At 40.4% G+C, this 26,856-nt stretch overlaps 1 long non-coding RNA gene across 2 annotated transcripts; it reads left to right on the top strand.

Moving 5' to 3' along the window:
- Positions 1–262: 262 nt before the first annotated feature.
- Positions 263–25,901, top strand: LOC132659815 (uncharacterized). 2 transcript variants are annotated; one of them, XR_009600676.1, is made up of 3 exons: positions 263–332; positions 21,817–24,529; positions 25,751–25,901. It is a non-coding gene; the product is annotated as an uncharacterized LOC132659815 (long non-coding RNA). The 2 variants fall into 2 exon arrangements; XR_009600675.1 differs by having other exon boundaries at positions 21,817–24,007; positions 25,751–25,893.
- The last annotated feature ends 955 nt before the right edge of the window (positions 25,902–26,856 follow it).

Genomic DNA, 26,856 nt, shown 5'->3' with positions numbered 1-26,856 from the left:
GACTGATGGCCGTGAGGGGGGAAGTTTGGCACACATTTGGTGTTTCTTAAAGCACTCTGGAGAAAGAACAGAACCTCCTCTTGAAGGCATTCTCTGCAGAACCCCTTTCAGGATTAAACAGTTTGAGGCTCTGTTATGACTTCCATGGAGCCATTTCTGTTTTCCTACTGAGGTCATCGTCTCCTGCTCCCCAATGAATCCAAGGGAAGTATGAGTCACTGTCCATGAAAATCACACTGGGAATAGATGATGTTGCCCTGTCACAACTCAAGAGCTGGGTGTTCCTGTATATGATACATTGGACAACCTGATGAGCCTGTAGAGGTTTACAAGTAAGTATATGTGTGTTTTGAGTAAATATGAATGAATTAGGATAGCTTTCATTTCGGGCCTGGCCTGAGAACCAGGAGAGCTGGAACTCTGCCATTAACGGGCTTTGTAATTTTGGGTGAGCAGCTTGATGTTTTGAGGTTTCCATTTTTCCATTTAAAAATAAGATTACATGATCTCTAAGGTCCCTTTTGGCACACTGGTTCTATAATTTTCCTTTAATTTATCACAAAGAGTGCTCAGCCAGACAATTCTGTGAAAACTTGTTTTTAACTTAGGATCAATCAGATGAATATCGCCAATGTGAAAAATAAATCATTATCAGGTACATATGGTATTTGTAGTGTTATTTGTTTCTTAAAGGCTAATCTTCGGTAAATTGCTTGCTCATTTGGTATGCAACATGCTCTTGTGTATTACATACTGTATTTGAATTTTATATTTGGAAATGCCTTTGAACATTGCATATGGTTGTTCTGAATTTGTCAATAATGTTCAATGTGCATTCCATATTGAACAGCCATGCAATCCTTATATGGTGATACTCTTTTGCACTTTTAATAGAGTGTAGTTAATGTTTTGTACAATCAATGCACATGTATTTCCTAGTCTTGTACCTTCCCAAGTTATACTTTTAAGATGGACATGATGATTAGAACAGTTCTGTATAGTAAAAGGGCTAACTTTATTTACTTCTGTAGCTAACTGATCCTAAGGAGTAGTATTTTTCAGGGAAAAATCTGTAATAATGTTATTAACTTTTTAGGAATATTTTTGAGTAGCAAAATCATATGTATTTAACTTGTATGTTATTAAATCTTAGTTAAATATGACTTTTCAAATCTTATTTCAATTCTTCAAAGCTCATATCCTGATAAGGGTAAATTTCTCTAATTGTGAATACAATTATTTACACAATCTGCATATTAATACTATTTTATTATGAAAGCTTAAGAAGATTAAAGATTAGTGATAATTCATATTCTTTTGACTTCAATGTGTATATTTTAATTTTTAAAGCATATACTAGGAAAAGCTTTATTTTGTGTGAGAAAGCATCAAATTCTATGGTTATGAATTAGCTATGAAGTCTCATTTTCAAGGAGCCATTCAGGACATATGCTGGCACATTCTGTTACCAGCTAGTGATCCAAATGGAGAAAAAATTTCCATGAGAAAGGCAAATTGCCTAATGAAAAGGACCCTAATAATCCAGAGGAGCCTATTGAAAACATTTCAGATCGTCCAGGTTGATGATATACATTCTGAAATGTTTTAAATCAGAAGTCTTTGTTGTTGATCACTGTGTTTTGTTAATGACCTCACGATTTCACTCTCTTAAGTAAAAGCATGCCCTGTTCTGTAAAACATGTTTATTTAAGACAAAGAGGTCCTTCTCCCTTGCTGCCAGCTAAAGCACATACTGTCTGCTCTGCTGCACCACTCATTTTTCTGACTCATCTTCAGGTTCAAAAAATTACGTATTTGTTTGGCTGTTTGCAAAAACCTTGCAGTATTGTTTTTCTCATGTCTGAATTAGTTCATATTAAAGCTTTCATAATACCCTTCAGTTTCTGTGTTAAACCGATGTTTAAATTGGAAAGAAAGTGGGAACTTTGGCAGTTGAGATAATTCGCTTCATCTGGTGGCCAGCTCTGTTAACAATCACATCATATGCCAGCACTTAGACAAGATGAAAAGAGCCCTCGGGGCACTAAAGCTACACGTTCAGAGTGGAGGGAAAATACAGTTAGAGTTCTTTGTTTCATCATTTTATTCTCTAAAATGGGAAATTATTTTGACCAGAATCTTAAAGTGTTCAAAGAACGATTTAAAGGTTATGTGGTGGCTTCGCCATGGAAGCTGAATGCAGATTTTCGATCAGTATGCTGGACGGAAAGTGTTGCACCCCATGTCAGCAAATGATGTCTTTTATTCCCCGTGTATTGAGTGCTGTGAGGAAATGGTGATATTGTTAGCATATGAATAGCATCAAAGCCCTCCATTGGAAGATAAACCTCCATCTTCTGAAATAGATGCGGGGCCTGCCCTCCTGCATGAAAGTGCCTCTCTTGCCAACAGTGTGCTCCCTGTAACCCCTGAGCGGTTTCTTCCAGAACAGGCACGTTGATATTCTGCACCGAGTTTGCTGGTGCATGACTGCGCATTCCATCACTTAGGAGAGAACATTTTCACATCAGATTGGCTTTCTACAGGAGGCAAGGGAGGAAGGCTATTAGCTAAAATACATTTTATATTTTAAAGTTTGTGGTGGGGTGGAATTGACATTTTCTTTATGGTTTTTATTATTATTTGTCCTAAAAATGAGAGACTGATCTAAGCTGTTGACAAGAAATAGAGTGGGTAACTGCCTCTTCATGTCTGAATGCAGACATGACTCTCTTTCACTCTTGCTGGATTCTTCAATCAATCCTGACATGCCAGCCAGACACAATTTAAAAATAATGCATCGGTCCCCTTCTTCCTTGTGTACATGTTATTGAAGGTTGATAAGTCCTCCTCATCAAGCTCCTTCTCTTTCCACCTGTCCTGATGATCAACAAATCCTGTGGCTACTCAAGATGGAATTTTAGTTCCACAGCAGAATTACTGAGGCTTTTAAGAGCACCAGCCACATCAAATAGGTCCTGAGATGATAAACTGACAGCCCATAACAGGGCAAGTAATTCCAGATGCCTTGGATGTTTAGTCTATTAGCTCACTGGGACATGTAAGGAATAGTCAGTTTCCATTAATGTTCAGTTTATTATTGGCCAAGATGCTTAGGATATGATGCTGCTAGTCATTTCCTATAACAACTTTATTTATAGAGGAAGTCTTTTCTGAAAGGTACATGGCTAGAACCTCGTTTCTGAGCTCATATGTTATGCTGACCAAAAATGTCTGTCAAAACTTAAATCAGTGTCATAGGTTATATTTTCATTTTTATTACTCTTGGAGTCCTTTTTTTTAATTTTTTTTAATCATGTTGCCAGTGGTTATATTGACATTGATCAAAGTTTAGGTCAGCTCAAGTCCAGCCTATGGTTTAGAAATAAGCAGAGCATAATGTTGACATGATTGATTTCCATTTACTTTTTCTGTGTGGTTTCTCTTGCATGTTTAAAGACATATCTGTGTACAAAAGCAAAGAAACAACACCTTTGTTTTATAAAGAGCTGAATATACTCTTGATGGAAAACTGTTTTATATGTCATTGTAATAGAAGACCTTTACTCACTTTCTGTCTCTCACTCAAACACTAAGCCATTGTTCCCATGGTCTCCCTGAGAGATACACATTGAGAAAGTGAATCTTGGTGAGTCAAGTTTGTCTGATTGTGAGATTCTGGATTGCTTCCAAATGGGAGGTTGGAATAGAAAGAATGAACACAAAGGCTTCTGGGACATGTTAGGAATATCAAGTACTATTCTCCAGATTTTCTAATTAGTGCTCAAGACAAATGCTCGGGAAATTACAAGAGTGTACCTGATTTAACTCAAATTTTAAACATAGTGGATTTTAATAAGAATTAGTATTCTGACTTTTAGGTGATACCATTTTAGTCTTCAGCTTATTTAGTTATATTTTAAGGCTCAAATTGTTTCTTTTTAATTTTTTTTAACCCACATATTGATGAGATGTCATTGTCTGAACTAGATTTTCCTCTCTGATGAAGAGACTGTTCCATATAAACCTAATCAATGAAGGTGAAAAGATTCAATACTTAATTCAAAAATGGGTAAGTCATGGGAATGGTAGGGTATAAGAGCCTGCTTGTTCTTCTAATTATTTGATCATAATATCCCATGTAAATGTAATAATTTGTACATTTTAAACAATGCTTTATGCAGAACTTGGAAGGGCAGAGCTTGTAAAGAACGAAGTGATTTTACTGATAAAAAGAATAGTCCTACTTAATGATGTCAGAGTTGAATGAGCTGATAGTTTCATAAGTCAGAGATTTCAAGGCATCTAAATTACTGTGAAGTTATTGTCAGCTATCCTGATTGTTTGGGATAGCTGTTAAACATCACACACAGTCATTAATCCCCAGGTTGGCAAAAAAGATGATTAGAGTGGCCTGTAAAAATAAGAACTATCATACTAGCAGATTAAAAAAAAAATCACTTGGCCAAGTATTGTTTTGAGACTAAATAGAGTATGGAAATATGTTCCACCAGTGCATTTCAGAGCATGAAATGCTCTTTTCTGTAAATAATGATTGAATAAGGTCATATTTCTTTCCTGGAATCAGGACTTTCGTGATCTGGTAATTTGCCAGCAAGTCTAGGGGCTAATTTTAGAGCCTGATTAAGCTTTGAAAGCATTTCTATATGTTTCATTCATTAATATTACAAATAATATCAACTCCCCAAACCCACCCTTCTCCTGGTTAGACAAGAATTCCTTTTTAAGGTCACAGAGAAATGTCAAGTTTCTAATTATGAACCTCAAAAAATTACAGAGAGAACAAAAGTGAGAGAAAGAGAAAAAGAGAGAGATTCCCTGTGTGATCATGTGTCTGTGGGGAGGGGCAAGAGATAGCTGAATAATTTCTAAGCCACCTTCAAAGTGTATTTTTATTCAGAAGTTTACTGAGTTATTTCAAGTTATCTTTTAAACTATTTCCTTTCTATTCTTATAAAGCATCATTATTTAGCAAGGACTTCAAATACTTTTATTTCATAATAAGAGAGCAACCTAATGTGCTGTGCTGTGCTTAGTCGCTCAGTCAAGTCCAACTCTTTGCGAACCCATGGACTGTAGCCCACCAGGTTCCTCTGTCCATGGGGATTCTTCAGGCAAGAACAGTGGAGTAAGTTGCCATGCCCTCCTCTGAGGGAATCTTCCCAAGCCACGGATCAATCTCAGGTCTCATTGCAGGCAGATTCTTTACCATCTGAACCATCAGAGAAGCGCAAGAATACTGGAGTAGGTAGCCTATCCCTTCTCCAGGGGAACTTCCTGACCCAGGAATTGAACCTGGAGAAGCCTGGTGTGCTGCAGTCCATGGGGTCACGAAGAGTCAGACATGACTGAGCCACTTCACTTTCACTTTTCACCTTCATGCATTGGAAAAGAAACGGCAACCCACTCCAGTGTTCTTGCCTGGAGAATCCCAGGGACAGGGGAGCCTGGTGGGCTGCAGTCTATGGGTTCGCACAGAGTTGGACACGACTGAAGCAATTTAGCAGGAGCAGCAGCAGTTCCTGCGTAGAAGGCGAAATCTTTACCTGCTGAGCTACCAGGGAAGCCCAAGAGCCTATATAAACTACCTACAATTCTTCATGAACAGCTCTTTCATCTCAATATTTAAATAATTAGATCACTATTTTTTTTGCTGTATTCAAATTGTATATTAATTGGTCAAATGAAATAGTCGGGGGAGCAAATAATTAGGAAAAGCTTGTAGAAACATCTCGGTCCTTAATGGGGAAACAATGGAAACAGTGACAGACTTTATTTTTGGGGGCTCCCAAATCACTGCAGATGGTGACTGCAGCCATGAAATTAAAAGACGCTTGCTCTTTGGAAGAAAAGTTATGACCAACCTAGGCATAATATTAAAAAACAGAGACATTACTTTGCCAACAAAGGTCCATTTAGTCAAAGCTTATGGCAGAAAGTGAAGAGGAACTAAAAAGCCTCTTGATGAAAGTGAAAGAGGAAAGTGAAAAAGTTGGCTTAAAACTCAACATTCAGAAAACGAAGATCATGGCATCTAGTCCCAGCACTTCATGGGAAATAGATGGGGAGACAGTGGAAACAGTGTCAGACTTTATTTTGGGAGGCTCTAAAATCACTGCAGATGGTGACTGCAGCCATGAAATTAAAAGACGCTTACTCCTTGGAAGGAAAGTTATGACTAACCTAGATAGCACATTCAAAAGCAGAGACATTACTTTGCCAACAAAGTTCCATCTAGTCAAGGTTATGATTTTTCCAGTGGTCATGTATGGATGTGAGAGTTGGACTGTGAAGAAGGCTGAGCACCGAAGAATTGATGATTTTGAACTGTGGTGTTGGAGAAGACTCTTGAGAGTCCCTTGGACTGCAAGGAGATCCAACCAATCCATTCTAGAGGAGATCAACCCTGGGATTTCTTTGGAAGGAATGATGCTAAAGCTGAAACTCCAGTACTTTGCTCACCTCATGTGAAGAGTTGACTCATTGGAAAAGACTCTGATGCTGGGAGGGATTGGGGGCAGGAGGAGAAGGGGATGACAGAGGATGAGATGGCTGGATGGCATCACGGACTCGATGGACATGAGTCTGAGTGAACTCTAGGAGATGGTGATGGACAGGGAGGCCTGGCGTGCTGCGATTCATGGGGTCGCAAAGAGCCGGACATGACTGAGTGACTGAACTGAACTGAACTTACTGATGGTTTTTCCAGTAGTCATGTATGGATGTGAGAGTTCGACTATAAAGAAAACTGAGTGCAGAAGAATTGATGCTTTTGAACTGTGGTATTGGAGAAGACTCTTGAGAGTCCCTTGGACTGTAAGGTGATCCAACCAGTCCATCCTAAAGGAAATCAGTCCTGAATGTTCATTGGAAGGACTGATGTTGAAGCTGAAACTCCAATACTTTGCCCACCTGATGTGAAGAACTGACTCACTAGAAAAGACCCTGATGATGGGAAGATTGAAAGCGAGAGGAGAAGGGGACAACAGAGGATGAAATGGTTGGATGGCACCACCACTCAATGGACATGAGTTTGAGTAAGCTCTGGGAGTCGGTGAGGGACAGGGAGGCCTGGCGTGCTGCAGTCCATGGGGTCGCAAAGAATCAGACACAACTCAGTGACTGAACTGACTAACTGACCTAAGGAAATATTTTAATGTCATGTGTATGGCTCAAAAATATACTAATATGATTTAAAATATGCTACTTTATGAATCAAGTAGAAATTTCCCTTTGTAATAGGAAAACATTTTGAGTACCAAAGAAATGATTTTACATTATTTTTCTTTATGAATAACTAGGAGTTATTGAATCAGTTCAGTTCAATTCAGTCGATCAGTCATGTCTGACTGTTGGAGACCCCATGGACTGCAGCATGCCAGGCCTCCCTGTCCATCAACTCCTGGAGTTTACTCAAACTCATGTCCACTGATTCAGTGATGCCATCCAACCATCTCATCCTCTCATCCCCTTCTCCTCCTGCCTTTACTCTTTCCCAGCATCAGGGTCTTTTCAAATGAGTCAGTTTTTCGCATCAGGTGGCCAAAGTATTGGAGTTTCAGCTTCAACATCAGTCCTTCCAATGAACATTCAGGACTGATTTCCTTTAAGATGGACTGGTTGGATCTCCTTGTAGTCCAAGGGACTCTCAAGAGTCTTCTCCAACACCACAGTTCAAAAGCATCAATTCTTCTGCACTCAGTTTTCTTTATAGTCCAACTCTCACATCCATACATGACCACTGGAAAAACCACAGCCTTGAGTAGATGGAGCTTTGTTGGCAAAGTAATGTCTGCTTCTTAATATGCTGTCTATGCTTCTTAATATGACCGTCTAGGTTGGTCATAACTTTCCCTTCAAGGAGTAAGCATCTTTATTTCATGGCTGCAGTCACTATCTGCAGTGATTTTGGATCCCCCAAAGATAAAGTCTTTTGCTGTTTCCACTGTTTCCCTGTCTATTTGCCATGAAGTGATGGAACCAGATGCCATGATCTTTGTTTTTTGAATGTTGAGTTTTAAGCCAACTTTTTCACTCTCCACTTTCACTTTCATCAAGAGGCTCTTTAGTCCTTCACTTTCTGCCATAAGGGTGGTGTTATCTGCATATGTGAGGTTCTTGATATTTCTCCCAGCAGTCTTGATTGATTCCAGCTTGTGCTTCATCCAGCCCAGTGTTTATCATGATGTACTCTGCATATAAGTTAAATAAGCAGGGTGACAATATACAGCTTTGATGTACTCCTTTCCCTATTTGGAACCAGTCTGTTGTTCCATGCCCAGTTCTAACTGTTGCTTCCTAACCTGCATACAGATTTCTCAAAGAGGCAAGTCAGGTGGTCTGGTATTCCCATTTCTTGAAGAATTTTCCAATTTATTGTGATCCACATAGTCAAAGGCTTTCACTAGTCAGTTAAACAGAAATAGATGTTTTTTCTGGAACTCTCTTGCTTTTTTGATGATCCAACGGATTTTGGCAATTTGATCTCTTGTTCCTCTGCCTTTTCTAAATCCAGCTTGAACATCTGGAAGGTCACAGTTCACATATTGTTGAAGCCTGGCTTGGAGAATTTTGAGCATTACTTTGCTGGCATGTGAGATGAGTACAATTTAAGGTAGTTTGAGCATTCTTTGGCATTGCCTTTCTCAGGGATTGGAATGAATCCATTCCAATCCTGTGGCCACTGCTGAATTTTCCAAATTTGCTGGCATATTGTGTTGCAACACTTTCACAGCATCATCTTTTAGGATTTGAAACAGCTTGAACTGGAATTCCATCACCTCTACTAGCTTTGTTTGTAGTGATGCTTCCTAAAGCCCACTTGAATTCACATTCCAGGACGTCTAGCTCTAGGTATGGATCGGCAGTGGTCTGCCGCAGGGACAAGGGTTTTGGGTGTGGGTATGGCATAAGTCCTCTTGGAGGAGGTCGCCATTACCCCCACCATAGAGTTGCAAGAACTTAGGTAGTACTGGGAAATAGACTCTTGGAGGGCACAACAGAACCTTGTGTGCCAGGACCCAGGAGAAAGGGAAAGTGATCCCACAGGAGTCTTGCCTGTCAGTGTCCAGGAGTCTCCAGCGAAGGCGTGGATTGGTGGTGGCCTGCTACAAGGTTGGGGGCATGGACTGTAGCAGTACATGCATGGAATCTTTTGAGGGAGGTCTCACACACTAGTAAAGTAATGCTCAAAATTGTTCAAGCCAGGCTTCGGTAATACGTGAACCGTGAACTTCCAGATGTTCAAGCTGGTTTTAGAAAAGGCAGAGGAACCTGAGATCAAATTGCCAACATCTGCTGAATCATCGAAAAAGCAAGAGAGTTCCAGGAAACATCTATTTCTGCTTTATTGACTATGCCAAAGCCTTTGACTGTGTGGATCACAATAAACTGTGGAAAATTCTGAGAGAGATGGGAATACCAGACCACCTAACCTGCCTCTTGAGAAACCTGTATGCAGGTCAGGAAGCAACAGTTAGAACTGGACATGAAACAACAGACTGGTTCCATATCAGGAAAGTAGTATGTCAAGGCTGTATATAGTCACCCTGCTTATTTAACTTATATGCAGAGTACATCATGAGAAATGCTGGGCTAGAAGGAGCACAAGCTGGAATCAAGATTGCCAGAAGAAATATCAATAACCTCAGATATGCAGATGACACCACCCTTATGGCAGAAAGTGAAGAGGAACTAAAGAGCCTCTTGATGAAAGTGAAAGTGGAGAGTGAAAAAGTTGTTTAAAGCTCAACATTCAGAAAACTAAGATCATGGCATTTGACCCCATCACTTCATGGCAATTAGATGGGGAAACAGTGGAAACAGTATCAGATTTTTGGGGGGGTTGGCTCCAAAATCACTGCAGATTGTGATTGCAGCCATGAAATTAAAAGACGCTTACTCCTTGGAAGGGAAGTTGTGAGCAACCTGGACAGCATATTAAAAAGCAGAGACATTACTTTGTCAACAAAGGTCCGTCTAGTCAAGGCTGTGGTTTTTCCAGTGGTCATGTATGGATGTGAAGGTTGGATTATAAAGAAATCTGAGCACAGAAGAATTGATGCTTTTGAACTGTGGTGTTGGAGAAGACTCTTGAGAGTCCCTTGGACTGCAAGGAGATCCAACCAGTCCATCTTAAAGGAAATCAGTCCTGGGTGTTCATTGGAAGGACTGATGTTGAAGATGAAACTCCAAATATTTTGGCCACCTGATGTGAAGAGCTGACTCATTTGAAAAGACCCTGATGCTGGGAAAGATTGAAGGCAGGAGGAGAAGGGGACGACAGAGGATGAGATGGTTAGATGGCATCACCGACTCAATGGACATCAGTTTGGGTAAACTCCGGGAGTTGGTGATGGATAGAGAGGCCTACCATGCTGTGGTTCATGGGGCCACATAGAGTAGGACAAGACTGAGAGACTGAGCTGAACTGAACCATTATCTTCATTTACCTCCACCATAGTTTGGCCACAGGTAAATAGCAGGGCAGGAATACAGCTTCACCCATGAATAGAAAATTGGATTAAAGATTTACTGAGCATGGCCCGCCCATCAGAACAAGACCCAGTATCCCCCTCAGTCAGTCTATCCCATCAAGAAGGTTTCATAAGCCTCTTATCTTTCTCCATCAGAGGGCTGCTGCTAAGTTGCTTCAGTAGTGTCTGACTCTGTGCGACCCCATAGACGGCAGCCCACCAGGCTCCTCCATCCTTGGGATTCTCTAGACAAGAGCACTGGAGTGGGTTGCCATTTCCTTCTCCAATGCATGAAAGTGAAAAGTGAAAGTGAAGTCACTCAGTCATGTCTGACTCTTAGCGACCCCATGGACTGCAGCCTACCAGGCTTCTCCGTCCATGGGATTTTCCAGGCAAGAGTACTGGAGTGGGGTGCCATTGCCTTCTCCTCCATCAGAGGGCAGACAGACTGAAAAGCACAATCACAGAAAACTAACCAATCTAATCATGTGGACCATAGCCTTGTCTAACTCAATGAAATTATGAGTTATTGAATAATCTATAATAAAGAGCATGGAGGATTCCAACTAGATTTCAGTGACTCAAAATCAGGCATTCATCCATTTATTCATTCACTGTCATAAACATTTGTTGTGGGTAGCAGATGTAGAGCAGAGGACAAGGTTCAGTTCAGTCTCTCAGTCGTGTCTGACTCTTCGCAACCCCATGGACTGCAGCACGCCAGGCCTCCCTGTCCATCACCAACTCCCAGAGTTTATTCAAACACATGTCCATTGAGTCTGTGATGCTATCCAACCATCTCATCCTCTGTCATCCCCTTCTCCTCCCACCTTCAATCTTTCCCAGCATCAGGGTCTTTCCAAATGAGTTAGTTCTTCACATCACATGGCCAAAGTATTGGAGTTTCAGCTTTAGCATCAGTCCTTCCAATGAACACTCAGGACTGATCTCCTTTAGGATGGACTGGTTGGATCTCCTTGCAGTCCAAGGGACTCTCAAGAGTCTTCTCCAACACCACAGTTCAAAAGCATCAATTCTTCTGTGCTCAGCTTTCTTTATAGTCCAACTCTCACACTCATATATAACTAGAGGACAAGGTGTGAAATGGCAAAAGCCCATTGATTAAGGTAAGGAATGATAAAAGCTTGGATGATAAGGCCAGAGAAGAGGAGAGGGGAAGTAGGGGGCTTTAAGTGTAGTATAGGAGGAAGAGTGGGATGTAAGTGAAACTTCAGAAGCACTAGTACTGATCAGCTTGAATGTGAGAATGCTTATCTGAGCTTTGTCCTTTAACTATTTATGAGGCCAGAATATTACATTCTATGAGCTCAAGAAGAGGCTCTGTGGGGTTAGCCTGCTCAACATGCTTTCACATTGCGTCCCCTGTGATTGATATCTCTTGAGAAACCACTGTTCCACCTAGAACAGAGGTTGTTCTTCAGTCTCTACTGCTATCAATATCGTTCTGGTATGAAAGAGGTGATGCTGTTGGGCAAGGAGATATTATTCCTTACCCAAAGTATGGGAAAGAGTATTGTTCTAATTCCCCATGGTTCAAAAGTGTTAATTAAAGTACTAAAATGATGCATGTTATGAGACAAAGGAAAAACTCCAACTATATTGTCCCCATTACTTCCTACTGCCACAGCCATACTCCCAGAAGTAGCCGTATGTTAAATTCTCAGGATAGTATGTTAACACAAGAGAGTATATTACAATAGATTAATATTCTCTTTTTTTTTTTTGCCATTCTTTGTACATGGACTTTTCTAATGTTAACTTGAAGCATCACTTTGCCTGAAGGAATAGGGTTAGAATTTTTAGAGTAGTGTTGCAAAGAGTCTATACTCAGCTTTTAAAACTTACAAGAGATACTTGAGGTCAAAGCAAAGTGATAGACTTGAAGTCTTGGAATATCTAAGAGAGACCAGAAGCTCCCCAAATTCCTTTACCTACCCCTTTAACACATCGAAAGGGGAAGACTTGGTGGATAAGACCATAGAAAATAATATTCCTTAAGTGGAAATGGCAACCCACTCCAGTATTCTTGCCTGGAGAATCCCATGGATGGAGGAGCTTGGTGGGCTATAGTCCACGGGTCGCAAAGAGTTGGACATGACTGAGCGACTTCACTTTCACTTTTCAAGTAGGGAAAGGAAGACCTGAGAGGGTACACATTCCAGACCTGCTCCTCTTGTTCCTATGGGGTGGTTGCTGAATACAGGAGACTGAAGGGGGAAATGTGACCAGATCTATACTTCCTGGGCTTTTCACAGCAGTGCAGACATTGTGCTCAATTGATTGAGAGGAATGTTTGTTCCTTGGTTGGACTAGTAGAGGAAGTTATTCCGTAAGCCTCACGAACCAGTCTGGGGGTTGGCGACACGAAGGTAAATTCAGCGACCCAACCTAGCTAGGCGGAAGGAGTCAGAGTGTATTTTCTGAGCACTCCTGAGTTCCCAGAAAAGAAACAGAAGCTGGTTAAGCTGATAGTCAGTGGTCTCTGGCCTTTTGTGGCAAGGAGTGAGGTGCCCTGGCAGCAGCAGCCACAGTGTTCAGAAGCTATGATGGCTGAGATCCAGGTGGGGCACAAAGAAGATGCTCAGAGAGTTCCTCATGGCCTTTTCAGGACGAGGCTGATGGCACAGTAGCCAGGGAGCATCAGCAGGGCTGGCTGGTACTCAGTGGTTGAGATGAACAAGAGGAGAGTGTTGGCAGACCTAAGGCCTCTATTTTGCCTTCAGTCACATTGCCTTAAAAAGTACAGATGACACAATTTCCTTTCCCCTAACTACTTGTCATCTTGGAGGAGCAGAGGAAATGGATGGAAATCAAAAGGGTGACGTTTTACTAAAAAAGCTTTAAAATTATTGCATTGGGTTGCATTTACTGGTTTGGACTAAAATATGGTTTTCTGCAACTGACCAGGTGGGGAACACATAGGGTTCATGAAGTTGCCTGTCTATAAGAAGTAAAGTAGCTGCTTTGAGCGTCTGAATGCAGTTTGAGTGAGCTAACTGGATGTCGGACCTTGTGAATTACCTTGTGTCTCGTAACTGCTTTTTCTCATATACTCTATTTGTGCCTTTTTATTCTACCTCTTGGGAAATTTACTCAAATTTTTCTTCCCAAATTCCTACCAAAATGTTAATTTTGATGCTAATATTTTTAATTTTGAGGAACATTTTCTTGATTTCTGATAGTTCCTATCACAGAAGCTTCTACTTTTATTTGTTATGGATATAATATTCTGTCACATCCCTGCTGTTATCATGAGAGTTTTAAAACAATTCTCTGTACCATTGTACAATCTGTACAGTTCTTTAAACAATTCTCTTTCAAACAGTTCTCTTTTGTGGATTGTCTTTTTTTCTTCTGAGGTTACCTGTTCTGTTTGTTCTTCCCGGCCCTTCGCTCTTTTAATGTTTACAGATTTATGTAGAAGACATCAAAGAGCCTAGATTGAGTGTCTGAAGCTCCAGATGGGTCTCTGTAATTCATTCCTCGCCAGGCATTAGAGCACTCGGTCCACCTGTTTGCTCAGCCCATGGTTATGTTCTTAAACAGTTGGATGTGAAGATGATAAATACAGGACAGGAGGAACTCAATGGTCAAGCTCAACTCTCCAATTATTTTTTATACTCTCATGATTTCCAAAATTGTATTTCAGTCCAAATTTCTCTGCTGAAATTCAGATGCAAGTATCCAGTTACACACTGGACATTTTCATGCGGGTGGAGGGCCCTGAAATGTGTCAGCCCGCCTCTCTGTCTCCTTCCTCCTCGCATACCTGTTCTCTCAGTGCAACCATCCAGTTCTATCAGTTCTGCTTCCAGAATAGCTCTTGAATTTTTCCACTTCTTTTATCTCCTTTACCCATAGAACATGTGTACGTCCTGACCACTATAATTACACATTTGAATGATCACAGCATCTCTTTATCTGGTCTTCCTTCTTCCAATCTCTTTATATACACAGTTCTTTCTCCAGAATGAACTTCTGACATGAAAAATCTGACACTAACTTTCCAAATTGATCATCACCCATTTCAATGACTGTCCATTGATCTGAAGGTAAATCTCGAGCATCTTACTCTGGCTTACAAACCCTTTATGATCCGACCCCTGGTCACTCATCTGATCTTTCAGATGAGTTGTTGTTCTCCCTCACCTTCTGTAACCTCGTCATACGAAGCCTCTTGTGGAATTCAGAATGCATTTTGCTCTCTCTTTCTCTGATACTGTTATTTACAAGCTGCACGGTGAAAGTGGGGCTTATGAAATTGAAAAGGCCAAAGTTATAAGAGGAAGTTGAAGAGAGAGTTCTGAAATAGGATAAAGGGATCATGAGTACCAAATGAAGCAAAGAGAGCAAGTAAGAAACAGATGAAAAATTGCCTGTTAGTGTTTACAACAGCGAAATATGAAATTGTGTTTACTTGTTAAATTGGAAGGGATTCTCAGGTGGCTCAGTGGTAAAGAACTGGCCTGCCACTGTAGAAGATGTGGGTTCAATCCCTGGGTCAGGAAGATCCTCTGGAGAAGGAAATGGCAACCCTCTCCCGTATTGTCTGGAAAATCCCATGGACAGCGCTCCCCACTGGCCAGCTGCAGTCCATGGGGTTACAAAGAGTCGGACATCACTGAGCACACACACACTGATCAGTAAGTTTTTTCATTTTCAAAATTAATTGTTAGAGCCTCTGTCTTTATTTGAAAATAGACAATGACTGTAGAATTTAAAAGATGGTCATTTTGTGAACTTATTGAAATCAGTGATAATTAGTGGAAGCAGATTGGTATGGATTAAAAAGAGGATGTGAGGTAAGGAAGTGAACATAGTGTTCGTAGACAACTCTTCTAATAGATAGGACTGTGGTTTGCAGGAGTGAAACCATATGGTGATTAAAGTCCAGATAGAGTGTTTATTATGTAGCTCTGTGTTAAGGTGGTATAGATGTGAGCATGCTTACATGCTGACATGAAGTCACATTAGGTTCTCAGATTGATTTCTTTATGCCTGTATTCCCAGTTTTCAGACATCACCCCCCACCCCCCACCCCTGCTGATACTTCCAACTCCAGGGAAAGGCATAGTATAGGTTCTTGTTGGGATCTTCTTCTCCCCTAACATAACTTGCATGCCTGTTGACTTAACGGACCTTAGCTCTAGATGGCAAGATGTAGCCTCCCCATCACCTTCATGATCCCCCTGTAAGAGTCAACTTCCTGTTGTCCCTGTGGGATGTGGGGGATTGTCTTCCATCTGGTCGTCAGTTGCTTTACGCCATTGCCTTTCCCATTCTCCTGGATTCATCATTTGGGTCTCAGTTCACTTTGCCAGTATTCCTACTTAAAGTAGGTTTTAGCTAAAAGTTTAGGGGATAGTAGGTAGGCTGCAGTCCATGGGGTCACTAAGAGTCGGACATGATTAAGCAACTTCACTTTCACTTTTCACTTTCCACTTTCCTGCATTGGAGAAGGAAATGGCAACCCACTCCAGTGTTCTTGCCTGGAGAATCCCAGGGACGGGGGAGCCTGGTGGGCTGCCGTGTATGGGGTTGCACAGAGTCGGACACGACTGAAGCGACTTAGCAGCAGCAGCAGCAGAGAGGCCATACCGCATAAAGGGGAAACATCCATTAACACATTCTTGATTGGAGACCTATTACAGCCACAGGCATTAGTTTTTGTGCCCCGCCCATCAGTAATGTGTTAACTGTAACATTATTCTTGGAAATGTATCTAAAATTCCTGCATGACTATGCTGTACTGTATAATCTGGCTCTGCCATGTTGTAAGGTTCTTTCTTTCTTGACACTTCTTTCAGTTTCCCTCTCAGGGTCCCAATTCCTTTCCTAAAGCACTGGTGAAAAGTGAAAGTGAAATCGTGTCCGACTCTTTGTGACCCCATGGACTGTAACCTACCAGGCTCCTCTTTCCATGGGATTCTCCAGGCAAGAATACTGGAGTGGGTTGCCATTCCCTTCTCCAGGGGATCTTCCCGATCCAGGGATCGAACACCAGTCTTCCTCATTACAGGCAGATTCTTTACCATCTGAGCCACCAGGGATCCCAAAGCACTGGTGGATACCTCCAAACGCTCCACTACCCACACAGAGTAACTGTTTTAAGCTCCTTCCATACTCACAGTGGGCAGATGCTTCAGATGCTAATAGACTGTTAGGATAGTTTCCTTAAAAAAAAAAAAAAAAAAAAAAAGTAGTTATCTCTTTTAGAGGAAATGGCACCCTACTCCAGTCCTCTTGCCTGGAAAATCCCATGGATGGAGGAGCCTGGTAGGCTGTAGTCCATGGGGTCGCTAAGAGTCGAACACGACTGAGCAACTTCACTTTCACTTTTCACTTTCATGCATTGGAGAAGGAAATGGCAACCCACTCCAGTGTTCCTGCCTGGAGAATCCCAGGGGCGGCGGAGCCTGGTGGGCTGCCATCTATGGGGTCGCACAGAGTCGAACATGACTGAAGTGACTTAGTGGCAGCAGCAGCATACTCTTTCTCAGCCAGTTGATTCAAATGACAGCCATTATTTAATAGTAATACTTATATATCTGCATCTATCCATCTGTCTTAGAAATATTAGATAAGGATACCAAAGAACAAAGTAATTCTTATTGCATAATTACAATTAAAATTTACCTCAATTAGTACAGATCAGGGACAACATTATAATTTTTAAAAGCACAAGCATATAATATCACTATTTAAGTTTAGAATTATTACATAATTACCTGACATCTTCAAATTAAAAATATTATATATGTGGCTATTCATTATTTTCTTATCTATATTTTTAAAATAAAATGATAAGTTAACTCTTCTTCCATTCCTAATAACTCCACATTAAAGAAATAAGAGACTGTATATGATCAAAGTCAGAAATTTTATTTCAGAGGACAGGCATGTTGAAAGTTCTCTAACCTAGAAAACTTTCTATTGTCAAAAAGTGTCCAAACACAATTTGGAAGCTGTAGGATTATTTTAGGAAATCTGAATATAGAAATTACCTGTCAAAGAATGAGGTGTTAAGGTCAGAAAAGTTGTTATAACTCAAGTCAGGTCAAAGTTACTCTTGTTATATGGCAAAGTAGTGGCCTTCTTGCAGGGTTTTGCAACCACAGAAGAGGGTTAGAATTCTAGCTTCTCTGATCTTCAGTCATCTCACTGTTCCATACCTTCCACTTGGCACAGAAAATGAAAAATAAATGCAGGGGAATTTGCTCATTTTTTATAGAAGAAAAGTTCTGTTTGATCATACTCCTGTTTGAATGATGTTTTTTTAAAAAATCAGAAAACACAATCTTATAAACAAAGAAAATAATATTGTGTGTAAATTGATAATCTCTATGTGTTACTGATTTAGCTAAAAAGAAACTTAAACAATTTCATGTGTCTTTTATTTATTTAAAAAATGGAGGCTTCCCTCTCAATCCAGTTCCTTGGCATTTGGAATTGAATGAACCATGATAAATTTCAGTGAAGCAGGCCAATTTTGACTAAATAATAAAAGTGATTTTGTTGAAAGAGTATCAGAGTACACTCTGGCATCAGACCTAGCCTTTTAAAACAATTTTATATATTGACATCTTTTTATTTGTTTAATTAAAAAATGTAATTGAAGTATAGTTGATTTACAATCTTGTTTTAGTTTCAGATGAACAGCAAAATGATTCAGTTACGCACATACATGTATCTATTCTTTTTAAGATTCTTTTCCTTTCTCAGTTCAGTTAGTTGCTGTGTCGTGTCAGACTCTTTGTGACCCCATGGACTGCAGCACTCCAGGCTTCCCTGTCCTTCACCGACTCCTGGAGCCTGCTTAGACTGAAGTCCATTGAGTTGGTGATGCCATCCAACCATCTTATCCTTCTTCATCCCCTTCTCCTCCTTCCTTCAATCTTTTCCAGCATCAGGGTTTTTTTTTTTTTTTTTTTTTTTCCAGTGAGTCAGCTCTTCACATCAGGTGGCCAAAGTATTGGAGTTTCAGCTTCAGCATCAGTCCTTCCAATGAATATTCAGGGCTGATTTCCTTTAGGATTGACTGATTTGGTCTCCTTGCAGTCCAAGGGACTCTCAAGAGTCTTCTCCAACACCACAGTCAAAAGCATCAATTCTTCAGCACTCAGCTTTCTATATAGTCCAACTCTCACATCCATACCTGGCTACTGGAAAAACCATAGCTTTGACTAGATGGACCTTTGTTGGCAAAGTAATGTCTCTGCTTTTTAATATGCTGTCTTGTTTGGTCATAGCTTTTCTTACAAGGAGCAAGCGTCTTTTTATTTCATGGCTGCAGTCACCATCTGCAGTGATTTTGGAGCCCCCCAAAATAAAGTCTGTCACTGTTTCCATTGTTTCCCCATCTATTTGCCATGAAGGGATGGAACCGGATGCCATGATCTTCATTTTTAGAATGTTGAGTTTTAAGCCAACTTTTTCACTCTCCTCTTTCACTTTCATCAAGATGCTCTTTAGTTCTTTTTGTTTTCTGCCATAAAGGGTGGTGTCATCTGCATATCTGAGGTTATTGATACTTCTCCTGGCAATGTTTATTCCAGCCTGTGCTTCATCCAGCCCAGCATTTCTCACAATGTGCTCTGCATGTAAGTCAAATAAGCAGGGTGAAAATATATAGCCTTGACATACTCCTTTCCAAATTTGGAACCAGTCCATTGTTGCATGTCTGGTTCTAACTGTTGCTTCTTGACCTGCATACAGATGTCTCAGGAGGCAGGTCAGGTGGTCTGCTATTCCCATCTCTTTAAGAATTTTCCACAGTCGTTGTATACACACAGTCAAAGGCTTTAGCACTGTCAGTAAAGCAGAAGTAAATGTTTTTCTGGAACTCTCTTGCTTTTTCGAATATCTAGTGGTTGTTGCCAATTTGATCTCTGTTTCCCCTGCCTTTTATAAATCCAGCTTAACATGTGGAATTTCTTATTTTACATACTGCTGAAGCCTGGCCTGGAGAATTTTGAGCATTGCTTTGCTAGCATGTGAAATGAGTGCAATTGTGTGGTAGTTTGAACATTATTTGGCATTTCTTTAGGATTTAAAGGAAAACTGACTTTTTCCAACCCTGTCTCCTCTGCTGAGTTTTCCAAATTTGCTAACATATTGAGTGCAGCACTTTCACAGCATCATTTTTTAGGATTTGAAATAGTTCAACTGGAATTCCTCACTTCCACTAGCTTTGTTCATAGTGATGCTTCTTAAGGCCCACTTAATCACATTCCAGGATGTCTAGCTCTAGGTGAGTGGTCACACCACTGTGGTTATCTGGGTTATTTAGATCTTTTTTGTATAGTTCTTCTGTGTATTTTTGCTACCTCTTCTGCTTCTGTTAGGTCCATACCATTTCTGTCCTTAATTGTGCCCATCTTTGCATGAAATGTTCCCTTGATATCTCTAATTTTCTTGAAGAGATCTCTAGTCTTTCCCATTCTGTTGTTTTCCTGTATTTCTTTGCATTGATCACTTAGGAAGGCTTTCTTATCTCTCCTTGCTATGCTCTGGAACTCTGTATTCAGATGGGTATATCTTTCCTTTTCTCCTTTGCCTTTTGCTTCTCTTCTCTTCTCAGCTATATGTAAGGCCTCCTCAGATAACCATTTTGCCTTTTTGCATTTCTTTTTCTTGAAGGTGGTTTTGATCACTGCCTCCTGTACAATATTACAAACCTCCATCCATAGTTCTTCATTCGTCTATCAGATCTAATCCCTTGAATCTATTTGTCATTTCTGCTATTAATTGTAGGTGATTTGATTTATAGGTCCTACCAGGATGGTCTAGTGGATTTCCCTGCTTTCTTCAATATAAGTCCTTATTTGGCAATAAGGAGTTCATGATCTGAGCCAGCTCAGATCCTGGTCTTGTTTTTGCTGACTCTATAGAGCTTTTCTTCAGCTGTAGCTGCAAAGAATGTAATCAGTCTGATTTCGGTATTGACCACCTGGTGCTGTCCATGTGTAGAGTCTTCTCCTGTGTTGTTGGAAGAGGGTGTTTGCTATGACCAACGGGTTCCCTTGGCAAAACTCTGTTAACCTTTGCCCTGCTTCATTTTGTAATCCAAGGCCAAACTGCCTGTTACTCCAGATAGCTCTTGAGTTCCTACTTTTGCATTCTTGTCCCCTGTGATGTAAAGGACATCATTTTTGGTGTTAGTTCTGGAAGGTCTTACAAGGTCTTCATTGAATTACTTCAGCTTCTTTGAAATTTGTGGTTGGGGCATAGATTTAGATTACTCTGATATTGAATAGTTTGCCTTGAAATGAGATGGCTGGATGGCATCACTGACTCGATGGACATGAGTCTGAGTGAACTCCAGGAGTTGGTGATGGACAGGGAGGCCTGGCGTTCTGCAATTCATGGGGTCGCAAAGCATCGGACACGACTGAGCGACTGAACTGAACTGAACTGAACTGATATTGAATAGTCTGCCTTGAAAATGAACAGAGATCATTCTGTTGTTTTTGAGATCCAAGTGCTGCATTTTGGACCCTTTTGTTTACTATGAGGGCTACTCCATTTCTTCTAAGGGTTTTTGCCTATAGTAGTACATATAATGGTTATCTGAATTAAATTTGCCTAGTCCGGTCCATTTTAGTTCACTGATTCCTAAAATGTCTGTATTCACTCTTGCCATCTCCTATTTGACCACTTCCAGTTTATGTCAATTTATGGACCTAAGATTCCAGGTTCCTATGCAGTATTTTTCTTTACAGTATTAGACTTCACTTCCATCACCAGTCACATCCACAACTGGGTGTTGCTTTTGCTTTGGCCTCGTCCTTCATTCTTTCTGGAGCTATTTCTCCAATATTCTCCAGTAGCATATTGGACACCTACCAACCTGGGGAGTTCATCTCTCAGTGTCATATCTTTTTGCCTTTCATACTGTTCATGGGGTTCTCAAGGCAAGAATAATGAAGTGAATAAAAAGAATAAAATAATGAAGTGAATAAAAACCCTTGCTAGGTTATCATAAAATATTGAGTATAGTTCCCTGTGCTACATAGGAGGTCCTGTTGGACATCCATTTTATATTAAGTAGTGTGTATATGTTAATTCAAACTTCTAATTTATCTCCCCATCCCATATCTATTTTTAAAGGGACATGTCTTTGCTAATGTTCTTTGATTATAACAAAATTATTCGCATGTGTAGATGTTACATTAGATATGTCAATCAAATCAGATGGGTTCTAAGGTTCCCTGAACTGTTACTGGATAAGTTTTGAATTTTTTGAGAATGTGTTGCCATTTCCTTCTTGACATGCTTCTAACACCGTTTTGTTTTCTAGGTTTGACTCATTTTGTTACCAGATACTGGAAACAGAGAGGAAAGCCAAGGAGTTAATACTGTATTATAAGCCGTGAGTTTATTCATGCAGTGCCTGACTCACCCTCCAAGAATTCCTCTCAAGAGCGATTTATTGCTATTACAGTCAGTACTAAAGATAAGTTGGGATTTCAGATGCTTTGGTATCCACTTATCTAAATAATAGTAATTATTTTGCTTCTAGCTTTCCCTAATGTTACTTAGTTTTAATAGCTAACAGTATTTCTATTTGATTCCACAGTAAATATCAGTTTCACTAAATCATTAGGGTTGGGTCCGACAGTTATAAGAATATTGATTTTTATGTAAACCAGCAGAAAATGTTAACAAATCATATAAAATGTTTGATAGTTTATTGGGGTTTTTCTGATAGCCACTTTACTTTCGAGCAGGCAGCATAAAGATTGGAGATACTGGGTTAGGGGTGAGTTGAAAGAGCAACTGAGAGGGAAAGAGTGATGATAAATGCCTTGACATTCTTTCTCACTAAATAAGAAGTTATATCATATTCACAGTGTTAAAGGATGACAGAAATATTGTGCAGCTTAAATGATTAGTCAGGGGCTTGTGTTCCCAGATTATATGATTTAGTAGCTATGCATTGGGTTTTATGACAAACAATGTTCTTTGAAAAGTCAACCAATAAAGAGAGAACACAGAAAAACTGACACTTTTGGCTACAGCTTCTATTTCCTTATGCCCAGCAACTTTAAAAATACAGAAGCACAAGTGTTAAAATGAAGAAGTTAATATATATGGGGAGTCCTGAAATAGCCCTACTGTTTTAGAAAATTAAGTTCAGAGTATCTACTATGGGAATTCAATAAAACTTTTGGCCTTCAATATAAGATAGACCATAAATCAATGAAGTTTAAATAGTTCTGCTCTCTTGAACACCTGCTTATCTGTCTTGAGAAAATTCTGTAGTGTTTTAACCATCATTTTATGACATTAAAAAGTAATGCTCACTATTGCAGTACTTGGAAAGGCTATTAACGTTAAGGGTATGTCAGCCATTCTATTATAAACCCTGATTTCCAGGAGTTTAATATAACCCAGACATCGCATGTAATAAACCCTAATGCAGGAATCTGAAACTTGGATCATTATTTTCTCTATTTAAAGGCCAACTGCCTCACAAGGACTGTCTCTAGCCATGGCAAATATCTTTAAGATAAGTTATAATTTAAAAAATTTACCAAATGCTAGTTTTTTCCTTGCTGTGATATTTTCCCTCTAATTTAAGATAAGGGCTCTGAAAGGAAGCTGTGTGAAAAATAGCTTTTGAATGAAGTTAATCTATGTATTTGCAGAAGAGCCCTCATCTCCCCATCCCCAGTAGAATTTTATGCCTCTTTCTCCAGAGAAGAACCTTTCGGTCCATGAATATGGTTCATCTTCTACACTTGTTATAATAAATTACCACAAACTTAGCTGCTTACAACACTGTAAATGTGTTCTCTTAAGGTTCTGAAAGTCGGAAGTATAAGCTCAGCTTCACTGGGCTAATGTCAAAGGTGTCAGGAGGGCTGGTTCCTTAGGAGGTTCCAAGGGAAGAACAGGTTTCTTTGCCTTTTTCAGCTCCTAGTTGCTGCCTCTATCCCTTGGCTCATGTTTGACTCTTTTGAGACCCCATGGACTGTAGCTGGCTAGGCCCCTCTGTCCATTGGATTTCCCAGGCCAGAATCTTGGAGTGGGCTGCCATTTTCTTCTTCAGAGGATCTTCCTGACCCAGGGATCGAACCTGAGTCTCCTGCATTGGCAGGCAGTTTCTTTACTGCAGAACCACCAGGGAAGCCCTCAGATATCTGACTTATACATAAAAATGACTGACTTAGGCCCAGCCTAATCTGGGGAGGAAGGAATATGTTTTGGAGGCATGAAGAAGAAAGATGTGGAGAAACAGTTCTGTTTCTTGCTCACTGATCATCTTTGATGTTGGGCAGGCTAAGATGTGGTGATCAGCAGCCTTATTTTTATTTTGTTCAGTCGCTAAGTTGTGTCCGACTCTCTGCAAGCCCATGGACTGCAGCATGCCAGGTATCCCGGTCCTTCACCATCAAAGTCCTCCTCCAAAAGTGAGAGAGTTCTTTTATGATGGGTGCTGAGTGGCTAGAGGTTATTAAATTTGCAGTGGAAGGAGGTATGTGGAGGTAAGTTTAAGTGTTCCTTTACCTTTGTATTCCTTTCTCCCTCTCTGTTATAGGATCTATTTTCTCAAAGAAATTACGTTGTAAAGAAGATTTAAAAAAAGAAGCTTAGGGTCCCAGACAAGCCTGCTGACATTGCCTTGTTAATCCTTGGTGGTACACACACACACATACACACATATTTAGAGAGCAAAGTGTAAGGAGTGCAATAACACAAGTGGTAAAAGGCAAGTGGATCAATTTAAAAAATAAGTATGTACTGGATTTATTTCTACTTCATGATGATTTAAGTGAGGGTGGTTTTGCTTGTTTGTTTTTAAGCTACTGGAAAACCAACCACCGTTTATTGTTTTTTTTGTTTTTGTTTTTCAAAAATACTCAAGTATTTTCTGAATAATGAATAGGCAATTAAAGAACAAACTTCTGGAGAGCCATGTGGTTGAATGAGGAGATTTCTTTGTGGCCCTCTCCGTCAGTGGTCTCAGGATTAGCCTCAGGCTTGATGGCTCACCAGTACTCAGAAAGGTACTTATATTCACAGTTGTGGTGTATTACAGAGAAAAGATTCAGATCAAAATCAGCAAAGGGAAAAAACTCAGGGGCAAAATTCAGGAGAAACAAGCTTCCAGGTGTCCCCTTCCAGTGGCGTTGAACAGGGGCATGCTTGATTCTCCCAGCAATGATGTGTGACGCGTGTGAAGAGTTGCGAAACAGGGAAGCTCACCTTTGTGTCCAGGTGTTTTCTAGGGGGTCACTCACATAGGCACGTAGCACCTATGTGGTCAGGAAACTAAGATTCCACATCCTGTGTGGTGTGGCCAGAAAAACAAAGATATAATAGGGCCCAAGACCTAAGGCAGTCTTCTTTTAGATAGCTATTTTTAGAGTCATTTTTCTTTTAAAAGCATCTGTATTAACAACTGGCCTCCCCAATGACTCAGTAGTCAAGAATCTGCCTGCAATGCAGGAGATGCAGGAGACGTGGGTGGGCTTGATCCCCGAGTCCGGAAGATCCCCTGGAGGAGAGGATATCAACCCACTCCAGTATTCTTGCTTGGAGAATCCCATGGACAGAGGAGCCTGGCAGGCTACAGTCCATAGGATCACAAGGAGTCAGACACAGCTGAGCATGCACACACTTATACCAATCAAAGAATGCATTCCAGTGTCTCCAAAGGGCTTTAAGATCTTCCCTTTCAAAGGGTGCCCATTCAGGTAGTTTTCTAAGTCAAGTTTTCCCAAAGCAGTCACTGCAATTCCGAATGATCCAAAAGTTTACCCGTTTTCCAAAAAGACACAATATCCTGATCCTCAGTGGTTATACCTATAGGAAGCAGTTTTTGAGAGAGGCAGAGTTTTTGACCAGGTGGAACCCGTACTTCCTTTAGTATTCCTGCTGCTGCTGCTGCTGCTGCTAGGTCGCTTCAGTCGTGTCCGACTCTGTGCGACCCCAGAGACAGGCTCCCCCGTCCCTGGGATTCTCCAGGCAAGAAAACTGGAGTGGGTTGCCATTTCCTCCTCCAGTGCATGAAAGTGAAAAGTGAAAATGAAGTTGCTTAGTCGTATCCGACTCTTAGCGACCCCATGAACTGTAGCCTGCCAGGCTCCTCCATCCATGGGATTTTCCAGGCAAGAGTACTGGAGTGGGTTGCCATTGCCTTCTTAACCGTCTTAATTGTGAGGGGCCCTTTTTTCCAACAGCTGTTACCAACCACAGGCAATCATGTTTTCTTCTCTTTTGAACAGAGTAAGAAGACTTACCAAGAAGTATCACCAAACAAAATACAGGTATGCACAAAAAAGTCAGCCAGCGCAAAGCACAAAGAGAGTGGAACTCAGATCAAGAGAGACCCTTGAACTTGCGGATCTGAGAGAAAGCAGTGAATCAGTGGGTCTGGTGGGTATTGACATCTAGTTGCTGGCTGTCCTCAGAATCTTTGGGAGTTTTCCTTGGGTCTTTATTCTGATACCAGAAACTGTAAAAATCCAGGAATAGCAAAATTAAAACCACTAATCAATTGATAGTACTTAGTAAGAGTTTATTGTCCATATAAGAAAAGTTCATAAACTGGGAGCTTTCAAAATCAAAGACTGATATAAAGCTCGGGACTGAAGTAACAGGATGGTTTATAAAGTGAAAATGAGGAAGTTGTTTACTCTTTCTGGTGATTGGTTATTACAACCTGGGTCTCCAGATCGGAAGAGGTAGGTTAAAAGTGATGTATTGTTTTGTTGTTTTAGTCCCAAAGTCGTCGTGTCCAACTCTTTTGCGACTCCATGGACTCTAGCCTATGGACTGTAGTCTGCCTGGTTCCTTCTGATTGTTCCAGGCAAGAATACTGGAGTGGGTTGCCATTTCCCTCTCCATGGGATCTTCCCCACCCAGGGAAGGAACCCATGTATCCTGCATTGGCAGATGGATTCTTTACCACTGAGCCACCAGGGAGGCCCTAAAAGTGATTACCTCATATCATTTTTAGGCAGATGACTTAAACTTTTTTTATGATTGTCATTTACAGCATTTATTGTCTTATGTAGCATTTATAAGAAATAACATGTTCATGTAATAAGAGGTTTCACTTAATGTTCACGTAATAAGATATGTTCAGTTTTGTTTACATGGCTAAAATGGTTTTGTCTGCTCAAGGAATTTTCAAGTGCAATTTCCATTTTGTGTTTAATTGTAAGAGAAGGTATATGGTCCCTGTTACTCCACGTTAGCCAAAACAAGAAATGCCTCAATGTTTTAAAGCATGCAAATACTTCCATTTCAAAAAGTACCACATACGATTCAGTGGCATATTCAGCAATCACTCTTTTTCATAATTTACATTCCCTTAACCAATCTAACA

This window comes from Ovis aries, chromosome 5 (genome assembly GCF_016772045.2).
Source record: "Ovis aries strain OAR_USU_Benz2616 breed Rambouillet chromosome 5, ARS-UI_Ramb_v3.0, whole genome shotgun sequence".
In the NCBI taxonomy this organism is placed as follows: domain Eukaryota; kingdom Metazoa; phylum Chordata; class Mammalia; order Artiodactyla; family Bovidae; genus Ovis; species Ovis aries.
This window is presented reverse-complemented; position numbering and strand designations above follow the sequence as displayed.